Below are 24,000 nucleotides of genomic sequence, written 5' to 3' on the forward strand. Positions count from 1 at the left end.
GTGGCATGGCATTACCCTCACTGGATACACACCTAAAATCCATCACAGTTTAGGTGAACATGGTTTCCATATCTATGTCACGTCCTGCAACCTTCACGCTGTTCATAGAGAACTAAGCTGCAGTCATGACGTCTGGATTTTGACACCCGAAGCGAATGATCTCTTCCAATATTCGGCTGGTTTCCATATAAGCTAACTTTTTTCTCAACTACAGCTTTTATTTTCATGCTCTCCAATGCTGTTAACTGTTTATCAATATATCGAGCTATTCCTGAAAAAAAAGAGACATAAAATATCATCAAATTTAGCACAATACCATGTATTTTGTCTTAGCTCCTCCAAGTTTTAAATTACACACACACACGCATGTAAAGAGAGAGGGGGAGAAATGGTATGCAAATTAATAGCTCCAGTTTTCTGAAGCTATTGCTTTTGTAGTTTTTGTTTTATTTCCCAGGGATTTGTCAAGTGATCAAGACACATCTGATGAGAATCCAATGACATTCGAAAATTCATCATCTTTTCAATCCAGGAAGAAATAGTTAAATTTGCCGTGTTTGGATTACATCCACTCACACACCCATATATATATATATATATATATATATATATATATATTAACGAATGACATGCTACTCTTTCTCATGATTATATATACATAGGCGCAGAAGTAGCTGTGTGGTAAGTAGCTTGCTTACCAACCACGTGGTTCCAGGTTCGGTCCCACTGCGTGGCACCTTGGGCAAGTGTTTTCTACTATAGCCTCGAGCTGACAAAAACCTTGTGAGTAGATTTGGTAGACGGAAACTGAAAGAAGCCCGTCGTATATATGTATATATATATATATTATATATATATATATATATATATATATATATATATTATATATATATATATATATATATATATATGTATGTATATATATATATGTACGTGTAGGTATATGTTTGTGTGTCTTTGTTTGTCCCCCAACATCGCCTGACAGCCGATGCTGATGTGTTTACGTTCCCATAACTTAGCTGTTCGGCAAAAAGTGACCGATAGGATAAGTACTAGGCTAACAAAGGATAAGTCCTGGGATCGATTTGCTCGAATAAAGGCGCTGCTCCAGCATGGCCACAGTCAAATGACTGAAACAAATAAAGAGAGAGAGAAAAGAGTATACATGCATTCATGCATGCATAACACGAATACGTTATTAACTGATAATATGTATAATACGTTTTTCCATGATTTATACTATGTATATATACACAAATATATATATATATATATTATATATATATATATATTATATATATATATATATATATAAGAGAGAGAAATACGATGAACGAATATTCTTCTTTGCATCGTAATGTCAAAAGTCACAGTTAGACATGGTGATTAATGAGAAAAATAAAGTCTAACTTGGCATTCTGGATTCACTGAAGAGATGAAGTGGATGCTTCAAGATTGGTAAATCATATATCATACGTAGTATATATAGAGTATATAGCTGGCGTTAGGTCTAAATACATTCGGAATCTAGATCACAAATATGATAAGTGACTGTCATATAAAAACCGACATTTTGTGTAAGTTGTGAGAAGTTATAGTTTCTCAAGATGAAGAGTTATGTGTGTTTTCAGAAAAATGTGGACAGGCAAAATAGAAAACAATTAGAAAAAGCTTTTGCGCAATCTAATTCCCTGTTCAGCAAAACTTAAAAATCGGAAAATCGTTTTCAAAAGTAAAAATCAAAAGGATAAAAGTTACAGAAGTTAATGAATTTCGCATTTTGAAAAAAAAAACACTTATTTATTTAGGAGAATTCAGGGAAACCAAATTAGATTTTTACTACAGTATTCAATATTCACCTGCCATACTGGACAGTGATATACCATATATTTTCACTCTTTAGCAACGGAGATTATTCCTACAAGCGAAAAAAATTTAACTAGTGACTTTGCATTCTATAATATTGATATATAGGTTTTTACGTGTTTGTATCTGTTTGTGAGTTCAAATGATATATATCTATATATATAAAACTCTAGTTGTGTGAGTGTCTGTCCCCTTCGATTTAGATTCCTAACTCCTCCCACATTTTGCGGTGCAGTTTAACCAAATTCGGGTATCTTATAGTCGTGATTCATATCGAGCCCGTCTGACTATTAGCGCGCGTTAACGATGAGTCTACGATTTTAAAAATAATTTAACATCATTTTTTATTCCATTTTAATGCATAAAATGCATCGTATGTCGATGGCGGCAGAGTTGGCGTCCACGCTCACAGCTGCACCTGTTTGCTTCTCCCCCTTCCCTCCCTCGTGAGGCTGTGGGGAAGGGAGTGTAAAGAAATCAACGTCGTAATGCGTTGTGAAGGAAACCAGCGTTCTTTTAGAACAACGACTTCATGGCTTGAAGACACCAAAATAAAAATGGCTAAGAAAGCCCGAATTTATAAGGGAAGTAACTCTATAAAAATGCTTATATAGTTATTTCCCTTACAAACCCGAGCAACGCCGGGCGATACTGCTAGTATATTATAAATCTCTTATATAAAATCCGTTCTGTCTGTGTGTGTGTCTTCTCGGATCTCGGGCATCCTCCATCCGATTGCGCTCAAATTTGATGTATAGATACCGACGATATCAGGGCGTGTATAAGTCTTGAAAAAATTACAAAAATCGATTCCAGGTGAGAATGCGATCGATAAAGCCGTGGGAACGTGCATTATATATATATATATATATACATCTGTGTGTGCGTGCGTATCTATGTATATAGTGTGTAGGGACGCACGCTCAAATGTGCCAACCAAAGCGAAAGTACTCAATGTAAGACGTAGACCAGATTTATTTATTTAAACTGAATTTCTTTGTCTCGTAACTAAGGATCGACCCCTCTGCAATCTTTATATGACATTCACGTTTCACCAAACGATAACAGTGGCCCTAGATTTGAAACCCAACACGAGGAAAGTTAGTATACGAGGGGGTACTGAAAAGTTCCTGACTTTGAGTAAAGCAAAATACAGGAGGATCAGTTAATCATAATCTTATTCAGCATATTCCCCTCTCAGATTCACACACTTATTGCAGCGGCCCTTCAGTTTTTTAAGTCCTGTAAAAGAACGCGGAGGTTGAGCCTTCAACCAGGCCTTTCGCGATACCCTTAGCGCTAGAAACTTTTCAGCATCTCCTCGTATATGCAAATATGTGTATATGTGCACGTGTGTGTATTGTATTCAGGTGTTTATATTATATGTGTGGAGGCGCAATGGCCCGGTGGTTAGGGCAGCGAACTCGCGGTCGTAGGATCGCGGTTTCGATTCCCAGACCGGGCGTTGTGAGTGTTTATTGAGCGAAAACACCTAAAAGCGCCACGAGGCTCCGGCAGGGGGTGGTGATCCCTGCTGTACTCTTTCACCACTCTTTCTCCCACTCTTTCTTCTGTTGGCCTGCTCGCTTAGCCAGCGGGGTGGCGTCATTCGAAGGCTAAAACAATGCGAACGCATTGTGACCAGCGATGTGTAACTACATCTGATGGACTGGTCGGTCACGTGATCACGTGATATTATATGTAGGTAAGTAATAAGTATGTATCTGTGCACGTTCGTGCATGTATGCCATTATCTCTTGAATTAACATTACTATTAGTTTTTCTTTGCCTAGACTGTGTTTCTGCCTCCACTTCTAAAATTAATTCAAATCTGTTCTTATGGCAGACAGCTAATACCAGTATTTACTCTATCTTCCCTGACATTTCTATAATTCTTTGTTTTGAGTTGCAATTTTGTGTTTACAATTATTCTGTTTCTTTCTAGGACAAAGGATACGTCAAATACGGAGGAACACCAGACTAAACAGAATTAATTCGGTACAGTGCGGATGAAGTCAAGAATACTTATTAAAATTCTTTCACCTTTCCAAGTAAGAATATTCACCTTTTTATCCTACCGTCGTTAATAATTGCTCAAAATTCTTCTGATAAAACATATTTCTTGTAATATTCCCTGAGTTTCTATTCAATATATTAATTCTCCCCGTGCGTAATTTAAAAAGTATTTCAATATTCTTCAGAAATCATTATCAAAATCATCATCATCATCATCATCATCTTCATCAACATTATTATATAAGGTGGTGAGCTGGCAGAATCGGTAGCACGCCAGGCAAAATGCTTAGCGGCATTTCGCTTGCGTTCTGAGTTCAAATTCCGCCGAAGTCAACTTTGCTTTTCATCCTTTCGGGCTCGGTGAAATAAGTACCAGTTATGCACTGGGTCGATATACTCGACTTATCCCCTCCCCAAAAATTTCAGGCTTTGTACCTATAGTAGAAAGGATTATTGTTATTATATAAGTTCATAAATGTATTGAGAGAGTTAGAGTTGAATCATTGCTGTAACCATAATGTTCTGGTCACCTGATGAGCTAGCTTCCTTTATTTGCATTGATTTGTGAATATACAGTTGTATTGTATAATGTGTAGAATGCATAACTCATTATGATCTGAAATTATTATTACATGAAGAATTCTGTGAAACGTCCGTAACCTTAAGGATGTCAAGTGATTAAATAAATATGTTCACCTCTCATACTTCCTGACATTTTATTATATACTCCTCATAAAATACTTTCATCGATCGAATATCCAGATTTCAGTTGCCGGCAATCCTGTGTAATAATCCTCTGTATTGGATTACTATCTGGTCTGTCAGCAGAGTCATTTTGAAGAGCTTTCTGTGATAGTCACATGATTCTATGGATCCAAACATTACACTGTTAGAGTAACTTTCCTTTCATTCAACGACGGTTTTTCTTAGCGTTTGTTGCCATTCATAGCCGACGAGAATGCATCGTAGCTCTTCGCTCCGACATTCGAAACTCCGAGTACTATAATGACAACTTTTTACTATCTATTCTAAATGACATATATAGATACCCCCTATTTATCTAATATCGGGGTCTCATTCTTTTGTTGTTACTTTGTTTTTTGATGAAAGGGTGTGTTTAAGAGAGATTTGGCTGCTATTTGTAGTAGCTCAAGTTACCACAGACAGACTTGTCTGTGCGCGTGTGTGTGTGTGTGTGTGTGTGATGTCAAGTGGAAATTAATTGATTTTCCGGACCCTATATTAATGGAAATGGGCGCTGCAAGATCTCTATCGCGGAGAGAGCCAAAATTCTTAAGGATTTTAAGAAGTCTGGCGTATTAAACAGCCATAAAGAAATATTTTGTAAATGTATCCACTTCAAGCGCTTCTTACTAGAAAATTGGATCTCCCCATTTGATCATTAGGCCCTTTTTTTTTGTTTTTCTTTTAATCCCTCAGTTTAAGGACAAATAACCCCTACTCATTAACGTTCCATCATATTCTTCGAGTTGTGAGCGTTTCCTCAGGTCTGCGACGTAGATATTTTAAACTTTTGTATTCATATTTAGATATTTAGGCTTTCGCTTTGTGGGTGCGAAACCTTGGGTACCTCTATCTCCAAGATATGAAATTTTGTTGTAATATATATATATATAACACCCGTTGCCCGGGTGTTATGACGTACAGCCACATTGTATTGTTTGTTCCTTTCTTACGAGAAGAATCGGCACACGAGGTGTATGAAGCAAACAACTCTTCTTTATAAACATGTTTTTTTGTCATTTTCTGATGAAAAACTCTACAGTTTCTGTCTACCAAATTCAGTTACGCGCCTCTGGTTGGCCTAGGGCTATAGTAGAAAAAACTTCCCAAATGTACCATGTAGAGGGACTGAACGTGGAACCATGTGGTTGGGAAGCAAACTTCTCAACCACACAGTCATTCTTGCATCTAATTTATGTGTTTACATTTGTTGCAAAATCTAGTATTATGTCCCACTATGTCTCAAAGTTAGCAGCTCATCAAACAGAGATCTATAAAATAAACGCCAGATTGAAATACGTACTGAGGTCAGTATGATCAATTAAATGTTTGAACGTGATACTCCATCGTGGGGACAGTCGAAAGACTAAACCCAGTAAAATAATGTTTAAAGACTTAATGGCTTCAAATTTAAGGTAATGGATTACTAACCACAAGATAATGAGTTGAAGACTTCGTACTGGACTTCAACTCTATATGATAACACTGTATGTATATCTCAGTCTACTTGACTTCCAACAATTAACAATTGAAATTTAAAGTTGAATGGTTAGCAGTAAGAAAGATGTCCAGATTTCTTTTAAAATTATTGTGCAAAATACTCTGGGAAAAAAATATTTTTTCACCACAACAAAACATACTCACACACACACACACACACACACACACACACACACACACACACACACACACACACACCACACACACACACACACATACAAAGGTGTGTCTGTCGTAACTTGAGCTACTACAAATAGCAACCAATTCTCTCTTAAAACACACCCTTTCATCAAAAGAAAGAAACCGATTTGCAGTATTTGAGGAAAAAAGAACGTAGTGATGGGCCTGCTACATCAGAAGCAACTCTGGGCTAAACAAAGCACAGACAAGCGTATTTCATGTTAAAAGAGTATCTACTAAAACATACTAATAAAGTTGACGGTTTATTTTCGAAGTTTCATTCTCTGGTAAAACTCTATGTATTTTAAACATTTTCTGACTATACTTTATGAAAGACATTGTACAAACCGACCTCGTTTTCGAAGTTATTTTTATAGTAAAAAGTTGTTGTGCAAAAAACATATTTTATTTGGTAGCCGAAAGATTACAGAATCTTTTGATACCTCATGCGTCAAAATCGGCAAATCAGTTTTCGAATCCATAAGGACATACGCCAACACACACACACACACACACACACACACATACACACACACACTCATACACGTACAATTGTCTTGTATATATTAAGATATACATATATATATATATATATATATATATAATGTATAATGACTGGAATAAATGGAAGATAAAAGATATATATATATATAATATATATATATATATATATAATGTATAATGACTGGAATAAATGGAAGATAAAAGATATATATATATATATATATATAATATATATATATATATATATATTAGTTCTTTCAGTTTAACGTTTCCATGCAAGTTAAATATTTTGATATAAAATGCCTTTTTCGAAAGCTCAAAAGAATAATACATATATTAGCTGTTCTTAAACTGTTATTCTACTGCTATTGTAGTTTATCCATTAAATTTCTTTACGCTTAATCTTATTTTATTTCAATTATATTTCACACTCAGCTATGCGAGAAGCAATAAAGAAAGTTGTAATCCTATAAAAACACATTTGCGTCAAATAGCATTAACTTTCATTTCGTGAAATGCTGTTCAAGATCAAAGGATCGCCGAAACGAATAGCTTGTTTAAGTATGTTATCCTTACGAAAGCTGATGGTAAGACTTATTGAACTGCGATAACGGTAGAATGCCTGCCTAAGGACAGCGTACTGAAACTACTATATTTTATCATTATTATTTCATACTATTGAAAAAAGCATATCATGAATTTTAAGCGTTGTGGACTCATTATCATATATACAAATTTTATTAACTACACAGTAAAAGTTTCTTATTTCCATTGTTATTTTTTTATTATAAAGTGATTTTCTGTCCGTTTCTTTTGATATATTTTGGAATTCTGGGGGTTTTTCTGTTGTTTTATCGTTATCTAAACCTTTGTTCCTAGGAGTAGTCAACTTCTAATTTGTAATATATTTCTTGTTATATAAGGAGAAAAGGTTGTCTTGTTCTTTTCTTCATATTTTCTTATTACACTTACCAGTTACCTTAAACTCGATTTTAAGCATTTTTTTTTGTCTCACTTTTGTTACTTTGTAGTAATTCTCTATTTATATCCCTGTGAACAAGGTATATCCAATCTGCATCAACTTTTGGGTCACAGCTTGAGAATGTTGTTAGTTGTTTCCTGGTTTTTCTTTCTAAGCTTACCAATTCACTTTTCCCCGACATTTCGGTGTGTTGTCAGTTTCATCTACTCCTAAGCATTTGTATTGTGGTTTTGATTCAGTGCCTGTACCCAATTCGGAATTTTTTTCTGTTAGTTGTCCACTTCAGCTTTGGCACATTTGTTTAATTGCTTACTCATTTTCATGACTTGGTTGAAAATGTGAGCTAATTTTAGTAGATTTTCCAACCAGGTATTGTCCCCTGTAAATAGGTTTGAGACATCCACATAGAGAAAATGGTTTACACTTTGTCCTTTATCATTTAAAGCCAATGGCTTCACCACTACTAGTTATAAATGTATGATGTTAACAAACTAATTGTGTTCTTGCAGTTTGTTGGAAAAGGTGTCTGGCGTTTTAGATTTGATGAATAAATGTCGTTTCTCCAGACAGGAACCTTTTAGGTGTTCATTTTGAGATGTTTTCCAGTTCATTGAATACCCATGTTTATTGGCCAGGTGTTTTACACATAAAGGAGAACTTGTTGAGTCTTTTTCTTTCGAGGTGCTTGTAGGCGTAGGAGTGACTGTGTGGTAAGTAGCTTGCTTACGAACTACTAGGTTCCGGGTTTAGTCCCACTGCGTGGCACCTTGAGCAAGTGTCTTCTACTATAGCCTCGGGGCAACCAAAGCCTTGTGAGTGGATTTGGTAGACGGAAACTGAAAGAAGCCCGTCGTATATATATATATATATATATATATGTGTGTGTGTGTGTGTGTGTGTGTGTGTGTGTGTGTGTGTTTGTGTGTCTGTGTTTGTCCCCCCACCCCAACATCGCTTGACAACCGTTGCTGGCATGTTTACGTCCCCGTAACTTAGCGGTTCGGCAAAAGAGGCCGATAGAATAAGTACTAGGCTTACAAAGAATAAGTCTTGGGGTCGATGTGCTCAACTAAAGGCGGTGCTCCAGCATGGCCGCACGCAAATGACTGAAACAAGTAAAAGAATAAAGCGTAAAGGTTTTAATGGTTTTAAATTCATCGTCTGCTATAATAGACTAGCTTGCGATGCTTCTGAATTTTTCCACCTTCTCTTTTGACTCATTGCACTATTTTTTAAAATTTTGCTATGCGGAATTGGTGGAGCGTCCAACAATATGCCTTCTAGTATGTGGTGATGTATCTTTTATCTCCTGAGCTTAAATCTCTTGAGGTCAATTTACCTTTCATCCTTCCGGAGACTTTAAAATGAACTACCTGGAGTGATATATTCAAATGCATCCATCCGCACAAAAAAGTGTGTCTTTGTGCCTAGGAATTATTGTTATTGTCATTATAATCAATATTGCACTCTGAAGTTATTCTGTTTTCATAAGATATTGTCGTCCTGTTAACATTTCGTATTTTTATAGATATTAGAACATTCAGTAATGGCAATGTATTTAATGACCTAGGATATTAAACACCGCTGTTTCCCATGACTTTCCGCCATATGGTCTAGGCTCTCATTAGAATTAGTGAGTAAAGGAGAAAATCGCGAAAAAAAAGCATGCATCGTAGCAACACTGAGAGCAAATATGTACTTGGAATCTTCTGCATCGTTAAGCTACTCACTTCAACTGCCACAACTTATGCTTGTTTGCCCTGTAATTTAAAGTGCGAAACAGTTGCAGTTCCTTGAAAAAATGTGTTGCTAACAACTTGCAAAAGCTAGTAACGCTTATAAAAACGCTTACAACCTGCCTCCATAACTATGTACACCCATATATTCAAATGCATACCTGGAAGATGGCAGTTAAAGAACTATGAAAGGTATTCATCGTGGCTAGCAATCGCCAGCAATAGAAATATGAGTGAATATGTTTCGTCACATTGCAATTGAAGTAGTTATCTTTCTAAGAAATTTGTCTGTCTATAACTTATCAAGAGGATTTGAGATAAAAGCGAAGGATTTTGAAGTCTTCCATATAAAGTATATGTTGCTTCCCCGTGAAAATGACACTCATTCTGACATTGTGTTGAAGAGAGAGAGATACACAGCAGCATTTTGCCACTGTACATCTCGTGTAAGTTTGTTTTTTTAGCTACCAGCTTTGTTTTGGTTCAAAAAGTTGGCTGAGATTATAAAAGAAAATAATTGCATTTTTATATATTTGTCTATATAGATGTGTAAATTTGTTTATACTGAAATACTTCTAACGAAAACTTTATTAATATTTTAAATAGGTTTACCAGAAAACTTTTAGAAATAATGATTTATGACATAAACATAAGGCGAAATGCTTGTGGGGAGGATATAGTTAAACAACATTGCCCCGATAATTCAATGGTAATATTTCACTGATAATATAAGGATGAAAGACAAAAATTGAATCTATGTTCAAAACAATTACTATAAAGCAACATAACTAAACCTAGCAGAGCATCTGGTGCGCCGCTCTGTCAATTCTACCTGCGAAAAATTTATGTTAAAAATAATTACAAAATATTTTATAGAAATTAAATAAAATTGTTTACTACTTTGGCACACTTTAAAATCTGCTGCAGTATGCAGCTGTACTTAGACATAAACATATGAAGGAAATCATATATTCTCTGGCATTCCAAGTAAAATAGCTGTCTTAGACTTATATGTATATGTGTTATTGACTCTTCGTGTGGATAACCAAGTATCTATGATTTGCGTGTATTTCTGTAATTAAAGCATACGACATGTAGAATCTGAGTTATCCAATAAATCTTATATTCGCTGATTAAGTTGCTACTTTCTAGTGATTACAAGTTATAGGGTATCGCTTCTAAGTAATATGCAACTAAAAGAGACTGTAAAAATAGCATAGAAAAGTATAACATTGGAAAGATTCTTTAAGATGTTTTGTATATAAACATTTCTCTTGTGAATTCAGAGAAACAGTCTGCAGTGACGCTAGTAAGAGAAAATAAAGTTTGTAAATTGGAATGAACAGAGAAACGAATATAGGGAGATGTTATTTTTAAAAAATTTTTATCATCAATTTCCTTCATATCTGACGAAACTTTATTTATCGATAGGTATTCAATAATGCTTTTTACCTCTTCCTTATCGGATGCCCAAGTCGGTTATCGGTCTTTTCATAACGACAGATATCCAACAATCGCTTACCTACCCTATTGACTCCTAACGAGATCCTGTTCGCCTCTTGATCATACTCACAAGTAGAGTACAAAACCATAAGCCACCGAAACACATTATTTTGATAGTGCTACCACTGGTTACAACGGGTTCGCAAAAGAAATATTTCTAAAAACATTTGTAACAGTTATTCCTACCCTATCAGATGCACTCGGTTGTTAATGTTTTTCTTTTCTCACTCACTCGCACAATGCACAGCCAGTGACTGGGTACGAACAGTGCAACTCTTAACTGGTTATCTTACACTCTATTAATTCAGTTGTTTGAACTTATTTTAAAACAAACAATACTCTAAAGATATCCTTCGTAAAATAGCTTACATATACTGGATATTCTTATTTCCATCAAATATCTCTACAATTATATTCCGTTCGCTGTTGCCCCCATTTTAGCTTTAGTTGAAGTGTCAACTGGGAAAGAATGGAATCAATAATGGCAACAGTTGTTGTAACATCTGTAAATTCCCACTTCATATTTACAGCAAATTTAGTTGGATAAATTTTATCGTGAGGCCAATGTTTCTCTAACATTGACCATGTTTAGTATCAGTGAAAGATTTCCTTTCACTATTTACATTTGTTCATAAGTTTTTTTTCTTCTCTTTCACACGCTCACCTTCCCTCTCTCTCTCCCTTTCTTTCTTTCTCTCTCTCTCTCTCTCTTTCTCGCGCCCTCCCTCTCCCTCCCACCCTCTGAATCTCCTTCAGTTTGATTTCTGCTATGTTCCACTCTCATTCGCTCTGTAGTTATATACATACATACATATATACATACATACATACATATATACATACATACATACATATATATATATATATATATATATACATGATTGCTATGTGTGCACACAACATAAAAATCCTCTTGCATGGAAACGTTAACAGCTCCTATATGTGCATACATGCAAATACATTCATATACAAGCACACAAATGCACAAACATTCACACACTCGCACAAACACAGGTATGTATATATCTGCTTTTCTCTCTATGCATACATAAATATATATATGTTTATATATGTATATATATACATACATATACACATAATACATATATATATATATATATACTATACAGGTGTAAACATGTATATATAAATATATGTATGCTAACGTATGTGTGTATATATTATGTATATATATGTGTGTATGTGTGTGTGAGGGCGGGGGGTATATATACAGATAGATAGATTGATAGATAGATCAACACACACGCGTGTGTGCATGTGTGTGTGTGTGTGTGTGTGTGTGTGTGGAGAGAGAGGTAGAGAGCGATTGGCAAACTTCCATATTTCCATAAGCATATATCTCCTATGGAATCGATAGTAATTGCTGATATGCGGTTTCCTCTTGTAAGTACTTAAGTCAGTTAAATGGAAATGGAAATTGGAAACAAGGGTTGTGGGAGACCATATCTTACGAAATACAATATGGACAATATCCTACACACGCTGGAGCTGACGGTGAAGGTGAATAAACTAAACCAACCGATTCATGACATCGAGTTGGTTCTATGCTGCTCTCCCAACGGAGTCTAATTTCAGCAGCTTTATCTGTAATCAAAAGAATAAGTACCAGTAATTTGTGATCAGAACAAACAACAGAAATATGTGATATCAATGGGTTTTGTCTTTCAGACTATAAATATATGTTTTAGATTTACATGTTCCCTACGTTCTCATCGTCATCGGATGTATTATTCTTTGGAATATACAACACATAATACAAAACTGGATTCTACATCTATTTCTTTACTACCCACAAGGGGCTAAAAGTGGATTCTATATCGGGACCTGTATTTCTAATATTAGGTAGTGACGCACATATCCATTAAGCTACTAACACTTGTAAATTAATTATGCATGCAACATTTTCAGTTATTTATAGGTATCGTTCAGTAAAAAAAAGCAATAATGAGCTGAAGTCAGCGCTGTGTTTGTAGTTATATGTACGGCTATTTTAATTTGTCCAGCCCCCCCCCCCCGGTGATTCTCAACTGATTATGTAAATTTTATTCCATAGCAGTAAGTGATTTACTTTCTTACACAATATTTATTCAGCTATTTCTAACTTGGATGATTCTTCTCATATTTATAAAAGTGTTTGCTCTTCCTGTATTCTCAACTTTAGATGTCTTCAGTTTCTTCTTTATGGGACCCTCCACGAATTCGTAGGATGTTATAGAAGCAGTCCATGTGTTCTAAACATTCTTGGATTGGTTTGACTTTGGCGTGAAAACTGCAGAGTTGATGATACTCTCTGATACTGTTCTTGTGTAAAATCCTTTACAAATTCTCTGCATTTTCTAAGACAAGTACTTGCACTAAAGTAAAAACAGAATAAAGTTTGGTTTTAAGCTCTACTTTGTGTTCGAGATTGACTGTGTGTCTTACCTGTAATTCAGAAATATATTCTTCATGCGACACTTTCCTTCTATGTAAGCTGATCCATTGGTGTAGGTCATTTTTTGCACGATATCGCAGGTGCCAGGTAACTTTTTTTTTACATTGTATGGATGATAGGACTCATTGTTTTAAAAAGGGCACAGAGGTTGATGGTTTCTTTTATACGGATCATCTGATTCGTACCTCAAGGAGTATCAGTTAGTCGTAGTTTCCATCTCCACCGTAAACTGGGGTTATAGAGTTCACATAATCTACAATATCTTGATGTTCCTATAACATGAGTGTGTTCCAGTTCTATATTTAAGAGATGAGGAATTATGTACATTATTTATATTATTTACATTTGACGGATATTTGTCCTCATCTTGTTTGTTGTTTTTTTTTTTAACAACAAACAAGATGAGGATAAATATCCGTCAAATGTAAATAATATAAATAATGTACATGACTGTGTTATCCATGTATCTTAACCATCCTGCACATTTTAGCGGTAGAAAAACTTACTCAAGTTTTTCAAAGTACTCTGTGTAAACATTAGCCATTATTGTCGACAATGATGAACTCCTAACCATCTCTTCCTTGTGTTAGTATATTTCATTTTTGATCTAGAAGTTAGCCGTACTTAACCAAAGTGTTAATATCTGCATGATGTTATCAGCCGGTAATTTCGTGCATTCAATGTGACTTTGTTTGTTTGGGGGAAAGGGGGCTTTGTTGGGGCTTTTTTGTTGTTGCTGTTGTTGTTTTATTAATTGTTATTCTTTCTAGTCTGGTTCTGATAACCGATAACGCCTCGCCAATTGAATCCGTTGTAAATTTGCTCAGCAAATCAAGGCCGAACATTTGGCCATGATCGGCATTTAAAATTGTCTTCTAAATTTAAATTTAATAGTATTTTATGTAAATGTGAAATGGGAATCTACAGATGTTACAACTCTTGTCATTAATTATTCCAAACTTTGCCACTTGACTCTGAATACGTTTTGTAAAGACAATGGATGGACAGAATAATATTCAGTGCTTTCCTATCACCCTCGCTAAACATGCAAAAGAAGATGAACTCAACGCTGCAAGGTGACGAACGACGAACTAATATAATCTCCCTTATCGTAAATTCCTTACAAACATTTATATTTATTTATTTATTTTTGATAATTGATATCCCCTCAATATTCCTATTCGAGAACCTGATAGGAATGATTGGACCAAGCCTCACCAACTATCGCAGTCACATTATGGAATCATCATCCTATATATAATAATGGGACGTTTTATTGCACAAATTGCATCGTATATAGAGGTAGAGAGAGTAAAAGAGACATGCAGAAAGAATTAACATAAAAGGAGCAGGATTGTGTGTCATAACTTCGAGGAAAACACACGTTTTCTTTTTCTTTTTTATGAATTTTTACAAAGATAGGTTTCCAAAGGTGTAGATTGCAATTATGCTGGAAAATTTAGAAAAGTAATAACATATATTATTGCAAACAAAATAGTCAATTGTTTTGTTCTCTTTTCGAAATTAGTGTTCATTTCATTATTTTGTGCACAATAGGTGCAGGCGTGGCTATGTGGTAAGAAGCTTGCTTCCAGTCGTTAACTGAAGCCAGTGTTGTTTTTGCTCCGTAAAGAATTTTATTGCTTTATATTGGATTTGTTACTGTTGGACTTGTTAATGTATTTTTTGGATTGTTATTATTGCTGAACTTTGTGCTGTTGTCCGGTGTACCGGGTGATAGAAATTGTTATTTCTTTTTGTAGCTATTGTGGCAATTTTTAAACAAAATATTGCAAGAAAAAATTGGACTTGTTAAAGTCGCTTTAGACTTTATTTTTGTGCACCGCCCCATGCGGGGACGGAATTTGAACTATTGTCAAAAAATTTATAAACTGTTTTTACAAAAATTATTATAGGTTTTACTTGTGGAAAACCGATTTTTGTTATATTTTCTTGTATAATTAATTTCGGCTGAGCATGTCGTCCGAAGTTATACATGAAAAATGCACTCCCGAAGAGAGTAATGTTAACTCTGTTAGAAAGTTTTCGACGGTTGCCGCTGTGGCAACCGAAAACATTGATATTCCTGTAGACAAGCTACAGGAATATTTCAAGAGAATGAAAGAGGAAGATGGGGATATAAAAATATCACCCTCCTTCAAGACGGTTGAAACGGACCGAAAAGCAATAATATTTAAATCGTTCTGTCCAAAAAACAAACGATTTAAACATTTCGAAAAAGAGAAAATTGAAAAATGTCTTGCCCCGATTTGGAAGGACGTAGTGTATATTGCGAGGAGCAAGACATATAGCACCTTTGAAGTGCTGTTCGCGTCTGAGGAGAAGGCCCGCGGGTTCTCTGTAAGCCCTCTAAAAACAGACGATGTGGTGCTTCTGCCAACCTACATGGGAAGAAGGACTTTTCGTGTAAAGGTAACAGAAGTACCACAAGAAGTCGACCCGAGAGAGGTGATGGCCGCCCTGTTGTTTAACAGGCGGACAAAATCCAATTTCTCCCGATTACATGCTTTGCTCCGCAGAATTGGCTCGGGCAGAGCATCTCGGCAATCATTCAGGGGGCCCAGGAAGACATTGAAATGCTTCCAGACAGGGTACTTGTGGGTAAGAAATATTGAAAATCTCTGTCGAAGGCAAAAACCCACCTGTTTCGAATGTGGCAAAAAGGGCCACATTCGGGCAGATTTTGATTTTAAATAAAAAGGATAAAACGCATACACTAGGACCTTCAAACAAAAAAATACCCCTACTCCCACACTTGCACCAACCCACACAAAGATAAAAACTCCCACTCACTCCTTGCTGCGGTGCCAATACCCAAACAAGACACTGGAAATACAAACATCCCAACCCCTACACACACAAGCCCCTACGGAAATAAAAATACCCACTCGCTTAAAATCTGAGGCACCTAAAAACAGAAACGCAACTTCTCAGACGATACCATGGAAGTATCCGAGGACGAGTTTACGGTGGTAGGCAAGCGTACAGTGACACCATCCCCATCTACATGCCCTACAAAGAAAACAGACACAACACCACAGAAATTTTAAAAAAAGACCCCGCCCAGCTCTCTCCGCAGAGAAAAACATACTAGTGGAATTTGACAATAAGCACGATTATACCTGTAGTATCCTAGCGATACATCATCTCACCACCAAACTTTATCCTGTACATAAGGATTTGAATAAACAATGTGCCTGAATAGGGGAAACCCTATACAGACAACTGAAGGACAGGAATCCAACAACCATATGGAGGATTGTAGACCTGCCCAGCTATCTGAAGACGGAGGAGAAGGAAGGGGCCGCTTCACATATGGTGAAATCGGCTCCAATCTGTCCAGTAAAGGGCAAGTAGGACCTTTGCCTTTTATATAATAGCCTTACTTAACCTTGGTTGTTTGAATGTGAATGATCTGAGTTCGAAGTGGAAGCAGGCTTGTTTCCTCGACGATCTCAGATCACAAGATATACATGTGATGGTTGCTACAAAGACCAAGTTGAACAGTCTACAAACCTTCTCGCCTCTCCTGAATGGCTATGAGAAGATCATTCTCCTGGCCAGACCGGAGGGCGTGGTGGTGTAGTGGTACCGATCCGTAAAGACTTGGCTCTGTAGACAAGTACAGTCTATGTGGACCCTATATGGATGACATCTCCATCATCGTGGCGGATGAGGGCCAGCTTCCAGTGGTGGAAGAAGCCATCAAAAATTACGAGGCGGTGGCAGGAGCAAAGGTTAACAAGGACAAGTCAGTCGGTTTGCAACTCGGCACCTGGAAGGACAAGCCGATAACGTCCAATAACGTCGTCGGGCATTGGACGGAAGGTCCTGTTAAGCTGCACAGAGTTTGGTTTGGTCCAGACCTCCTGAGAAAAATTGGAGTGAGGTAACCATCAAGGTGACTGCTGTAACCCAGACCTTGTCTAAGCGGGCGTTATCCTTGCTGGGAAAGGCGGAGGTGGTGCAAATGTTTATAGCATCAGTTATCAACTACAGTTTGACCGTGGTGCCTTGTCCCGATTTGTGGCTGAACAAGTTGAAGAGAATCCTTTTCCGCTTTTTGTGGAAGGGAGGAAAGCCACTTGTGAAGCGCTCTGTCTGCTGCTAGAAACCGCTAATGGGTGGGTTAGGGATGCCTTGGCTGAAGATGCGAAAACTCGCGTTCAGGTTAAGGCACAACTGGCTTTACCTGGATGGGGAGCGGGTGTGGTCACCGCACGTCCGGTTCTACCTTCCGCGTTTAACGTCCTTAACGGACATTGGAGCATGGATCAAGCAGAGACCTCGGCTGGGAGACTGGCAATTGGAGTGCTGACAGGAACTTCAGCTACACTCTCGGGCGTGCAATGCCGGAAGCAGGAGTACCACCGCAGATTTTTATAGCGGGTTAGTGGGCTTTATGTCCGAAGACGCCTTGGGGGAGACCCTGGGCCACGATGAAAATCAGTTGATCAACCTGTTCAGGAGAACGTTTGGGTCGGGGTATCTGGATAATTGACATAAATCACTGGCTTAGCAGTGCTTCTGTGCGGCGTTACCTGTTCGAGACAAACTGTCAAGGCACGGAAGTGCCGTCTCCCCGACATGTCCGATGTGCAGGCAGGATTGGGAAACCGTCTTGCACGCATTTGTGGAGTGTCCGGAATTGAATGGGAATGATAGTTTTCGAAGAACAACTGTTGTCATCGATGGGAAGAGTACAGCTATCGACTGAGTCTGTCATCGAGATTGTACTGCCTCCCTCCCTTAACAGAGAAAGGAAGACTTTTTTTTCTGCGAAGTAGCCATACTGAAAGAAACTGTATGGAAGACGCGTGTAAGAGGAATAGTGACAGGTACCTTCGTCTCCGGCCAGGGGTTGGTAAACTTCTTTAGTTACCACCTCATAAGTTAGATCAGGCTGGAGAAGATGTGCCTGTCGTTGAGTACATTTGTAAAACGATAGAAGCTTGTAGCAAGCAAGTTGAGAGTGACCGGAACCAGATAAGTGGGGTCAGTGGTTAAAAGCAAAGTTTCTACCCAGATAGCTGGATTCCTTTCCTTCCTAGGCAAATAGTGGCTTTTTGCAACAATATTTATGTAAATAAATTTTTAAATTACATCTGTAATCATATCATTCATACGAACATTAATTTTTAAACAATAAGTAGCTTCTTCATCCTTTGTGTTTGTCTGCCCTTCTTCGTCCCATCTGTGTACTACCTTTATGGCAAATTTCATGAAATAAAAAACCTTGCTTCCCAACCACGTGGTTCCAGGTTCAGTCCACTGCGTAGAACCTTGGGTGAGTGTCTTCTAGTATAGCCTCGAGCTGATCAAAGTCCTGTAGCAGATTTCGTGAACGGAAACTAAAAGAAGCCCGTCGCGTGTATGTGTGTATCTGTGTTTATTTCCCACCACTGCTTGACAACCGGTGTTGGTATGTTTATGTCTCCGTAACTTAGCAGTTCGGTAAAAGATACCGATAGAATAAGTAGCAAACTTTAAAAAAAAATAAGTACTGGAATCGATTCATTCGACTAAAGATTCTTCAAGGCTGTGTCCCAACATGACTGAAACAAGTAAAAGATATAAAAGGCGGTAAACAGTCAGAATTGTTAGCGTGTCGGAGACAATGCCATATTTCCTTATACTAGCAATGGCGATCCAGAGTTACCCGTCATATGACGGGTCATGAGAAACAAATACCATGTAACACGAGAGAGAAAATGAAGGAGAAAATGGAACAGAGATAGAACATAGATATAGATATAAGAGAAAGAGGTTATGTTGTCATGGAGGTATTATGAGAAGTAGAGAACTATAGATACATAGAAAGAGGGAAGAGGAGAGTGATGGTTATATAATGGTGATTTATTTACATTTTTATTACTCTTCTCCGTTAGCAACTTAAAGAGTTCGGGTATCGATTGCAATCTGGCAACACATTTTTCGTCCCAGTAATCTTGTTTAACCTCTTCATAAACCCAATAGAAAAGTTGATACGTTTTGAACTGAAACAGGGGAGTTTTTTCTGAACATGCGGAATTTTCGACATTCGAAATATCAAATTCCGAAAACCATTTTGAAATATAAATAAAATATAAAGTTCGAGAGTGATTCATGATTTATGCTATTAAGATTCATTTTGATAAACCAAAAAAACCTAGTTTAAATTTCTATATATTTCCAGTCCTTACTTGACCCAATTTTAAATAAACCGGTTTCATCCCATCTATGTCGTATTTGCTCACATCATGAGTCCATTCCGAATTCTTATTGAGTGAACTTATGCCGTTTATGTAATTTATGGCTTAATTTTAGGAGGTTAAGACGGCAAGCTGGAACACTCGTTAGCACGCCGTACAAAATTCTTAGCGGTATTTCTTCCGGTTTTCAAATTCCGCCGAGGTCAAACTTAACTTTTCATCCTTTCGGGATCAATAAGTACCAGTTAAGCACTGGGGTCGATGTAATTGAAAAGCTCCTCTCCCAAAATTTCAGGCCTGGTGCCTATAGTAGAGAAAAATTTGGAAAACGGTAGCATTGATTTCACCTCAAAATGCCACGTCTTCCATAATATAACAATGAATACTAATAAGGATCGCAGTGGATTTAAATTCGAAAGGACAACTGAGATTACCGAGATGTATTACACCTAAAATAACTTCGCTCAGCCACAAGTCAAAACAGACAAAAATTCTTTTGTATTGTATGAAGATATTTTAGAAAATTGCGAAACCGTTACCATAAATAGAATGTATTGTTTATGTTGTAAATGTAGGAGGGATATATTCATTTTGGTGCATGATTTTTGTGTAGCTATTCGTGATTAAGTATGTTTAAGTTAGTTATCAGTTTGATCTGTCACTTTACTAAGACTTCTAAATATAAAGACCACAGGTAAACACTAATGTTTCGATAAACACTGTGTGTCACGATAAGTTAACACAATTTTGGTCTCCCATCAATTTTGAAATACTATTACAAATTTCTATTCAAAACAAAAGTACGTTAATACAATAATGGTCTCTAATTTACTAAAGACGTATTTTGTGAGATTCCAACGTCAATTTATCTATCCACCTACACACAGCTATTAATAAATACATAGGATGACGAAGCGAAACGAAAGTAAACATTCAAAGAAACAGTCTGTTGCAACTCACCTACGTGAACTTCATATTGGTTTTGAATTCTGGTCGGAGTATCGTGTTATAACCTCCAAAAACACCGCACTGCTCCCTTCCGCTTCAATTAACCTATAATCGATTTTTAATACAGTTCAAACGTTGCTTGAATCCATGCTGGTTTATAGATGATTATTAATTGGTGGAATGTTTTGAAAAAAAGGTCGCATTGATGTGTATTTCCAGTTGCAGACAGTATTACACTGATGTAGCCTAGTTTGAGATAAGTGACTATTTAGCTAGATAAGTTTGTTATAGGTAGAGCCGCATATCTGTCAACTTGTATTGTATTATGTGTGTGTGCGCGCGCGGTGAAAATTAACCCAACTAGTACGTTTAAATAAACTATTACCACAGTCTTATTAAGTGTTACAAGGCATTTTAAGGTGGATTCAACTTCGGAGAGAGTGCAGTGTGTATATCAATTTTCAAATGCTTCCAAAATATTAAAAGAGAACATTGTATGATAGACCCCGAGGAGTGAGAGAGAGAGAAAGAGAAACAGAGACAGACAGAGACAGAGATTGAGACACATTTGAAAACACATATTTATATATTAGTAAGTTACCAATTTTAAATACATACCAATGAAGAAGTTTTCTGCTAAAGAGCCAAAACTTCCTTAGGTCATGTTCTACGATTTTAAATAATATATTCGATAATATAGTCACCGAGGTGTCCATTATAAGGCGTTGCTGCAGATGGAATGTTTTTGATTATATGTCTGCTCAGTCAGGATTGACTTGAGACACACTAGCAGCAACACTGACAGACTTTGAAATATTCCTAGGTGCAGACATAGCTGTATGGTTAAGAAGTTTACTTTCAAACTAAATGTTTCCGGGTTCTATCTCAATGCATGGTAAAATGGGCAATTGTCTTATATTGTCGCCTCTGATCGATTAATACTTTGTCTGGAATTCGGAGGACGGAAGCCGTGCAGAAGCCCGTCATACCCACACACACACACACACACACATGTATGTATATATATATATATATATATATATATATATATATATATATATATATATAAAGTTAGACATGGCCTGGACCAATCTTTGGTCGAAACATATCTAAGTTTATCTAAGTATATATATATATATCAATGTATATATATATATATATATATATATATATATATATATATATATATATATATATATATATATATATATATATATATGTATGTATGTATGTATAGTTCAAATTACAGAAAACGAAAGACGAAGACAGGTGTAGGAACAACAAGCAGGTGTATTAGTTTTACGCTCGAGAAGAATGGATAAGTATTTTACGTTTCGAGCCTACGGTCTTCGACAGAAAGGATTAAGAGGAAAAAACGGAGAGAGACAAAAAAAATGTGTAGAGATTAACAGTTCAACATGATGGAAATGTATACGTATACTTTTCTATTCTAGGCACAAATCCCGAAACTTTGGGGGAGGGGGCTAGTCGATTAGATCGACCCCAGTACGCAACTGGTACTTGATTTATCGACTTCGAAAGGATGAAACGCAAAGTCGACCTCGGCGGCATCTCAACTCAGAAAGTAAAGACAGACGAAATTCTGCTGAGGATTTCTTCCGGTGTGCTAACGTTTCTGCTAGCTCGCCACCTTAAATATATATATATATATATATATATATATATATATATATGTGTGTGTGTGTGTGGTGTGTGTGTGTGTGTGTGTGTGTTGTGTGTGTGTATATATATATATATATATATAATATATATATATATATATATATATTGAGTGTGTGTGGAAGGAGTACAACAGACGTGTTTTAGTATCTTGTTCGTGTTAGTGTTTACGTGTACGCCAAAAGACCTGTTTTGTTTCGAAATAGTAACTTTGCCAATCATCTAAAATATGATTAAAATAAGTATATGGGTCGCTATATTCGACTAAAAGCTCTCTGAAAGCGATGCCCCAGCATGGCCGCAAATCAATGACTGAAACCGGTAGAAGGATAAATGAATATCTCGTCACAGTTACGAATATTTGCGATTTAACTCTAAAATATCATCATATAAACAATCAAGTTGCATTAACGTTGGTCTTTGTAGCTGCATCTGGTTTATAGGACAAGTATTTGCGGTATTATATGACAGTCGCTAACAATTGCCTGAAGGTTTTTGAGTTTTTTCATCGAGTAAATTGGATATTTCAATTAATTAGGTTTCTTGTTTGTTTTGCATATGGCATTCAGCCCATTATCTCCTTTTAACTTAACGAGTTGTATTGAAGATCTTTTGATAGTCACTTAATTTTTAGTGGGGTTTGGGCGATACAGACTTTCAATATTACTTTATTCAGATATGAAATATATTTAACATTTAAGTGGTTCCAAAACCTAAAAATACCATAGTACCATTTCAATCCAAACTTTAAGTTGATAGCAACCATAATTATAATTATACATGGATTTTTCTAATTACACATTATTAAAATATACTTCATTAATTTTATATGCCTCATTAGATATTCAATATTATTGTCAATTCCCTTTCAGTTCATCATGATGATCATCTTTTAGTATAGATTTCATTTCATGCAATTATATTTGCTCTATATTTCGATTTCAAAAGAAGTAAAAGTCACATTTTTATACACATTGTGTTTTTTCAGCATTTTACTTCATTCTTACTTTTTAGGAGTAGCATACAGTATACTCTCTCTCTCTCTCTCTCTCTCTCTCTATATATATATATATATATATATATATATATATATATATATATGTGTGTGTTTCTCTCTCTCGCTCTCTCGCTCTCTCTATCTATCTATCTATCTATCTATCTATCTAACTATCTACCTATCTTTTATTTCACACTCGCTCTGTTTTCCACTCTGTCATTTCTCACTCTGCATACACCCCCCCACACACACACACACACACATGCACACACATACACACACAAACACACACACATAAAGAAAAAAGGCGAGGACTGGGTTGCGTGGATGAGGCTGTATATCGCTAGACTCGAAAATTTCCAGAATACACCAATGATGACGTATCCAACATGCACTTATAGGTATATAAAGAACTATTAATACATACATACGTGCGCGCCTGCATGTGTGTGTGCGTGTGTGTGTGTGCTTAGACTAAATTTTGACCGGCTTATCGACTTGGTAGAAAGGTTGTGAAAGAAAGTATCTTGATTTAACCATCATTCATTAAATTTTAAGAAGGTCTTGTAGATTCTTATAGTCCCGCATATCATGATCATTTGTAGCGTCAGAATTAAGGATTTGCATTCTTTCCCAAAGATTCCAAGTTCAGACATACTTTGCTCCAGACGGTTGCT

General features: G+C 36.4%; 1 protein-coding gene across 3 annotated transcripts in view; it reads left to right on the top strand.

Moving 5' to 3' along the window:
* The window catches only part of LOC115218246 (FMRFamide receptor-like), a 100,222-nt gene that overhangs the window by 55,962 nt on the left and 20,260 nt on the right, over positions 1 to 24,000 (top strand). For all 3 annotated transcript variants that reach the window (XM_029787986.2, XM_036504924.1, XM_036504931.1), the window contains exon 2: positions 3,812 to 3,917. The gene's annotated coding sequence lies outside the window, so the exon portion shown is untranslated. The remainder of the gene's footprint in view (positions 1 to 3,811; positions 3,918 to 24,000) is intronic.

This window comes from Octopus sinensis, linkage group LG1 (genome assembly GCF_006345805.1).
Source record: "Octopus sinensis linkage group LG1, ASM634580v1, whole genome shotgun sequence".
In the NCBI taxonomy this organism is placed as follows: domain Eukaryota; kingdom Metazoa; phylum Mollusca; class Cephalopoda; order Octopoda; family Octopodidae; genus Octopus; species Octopus sinensis.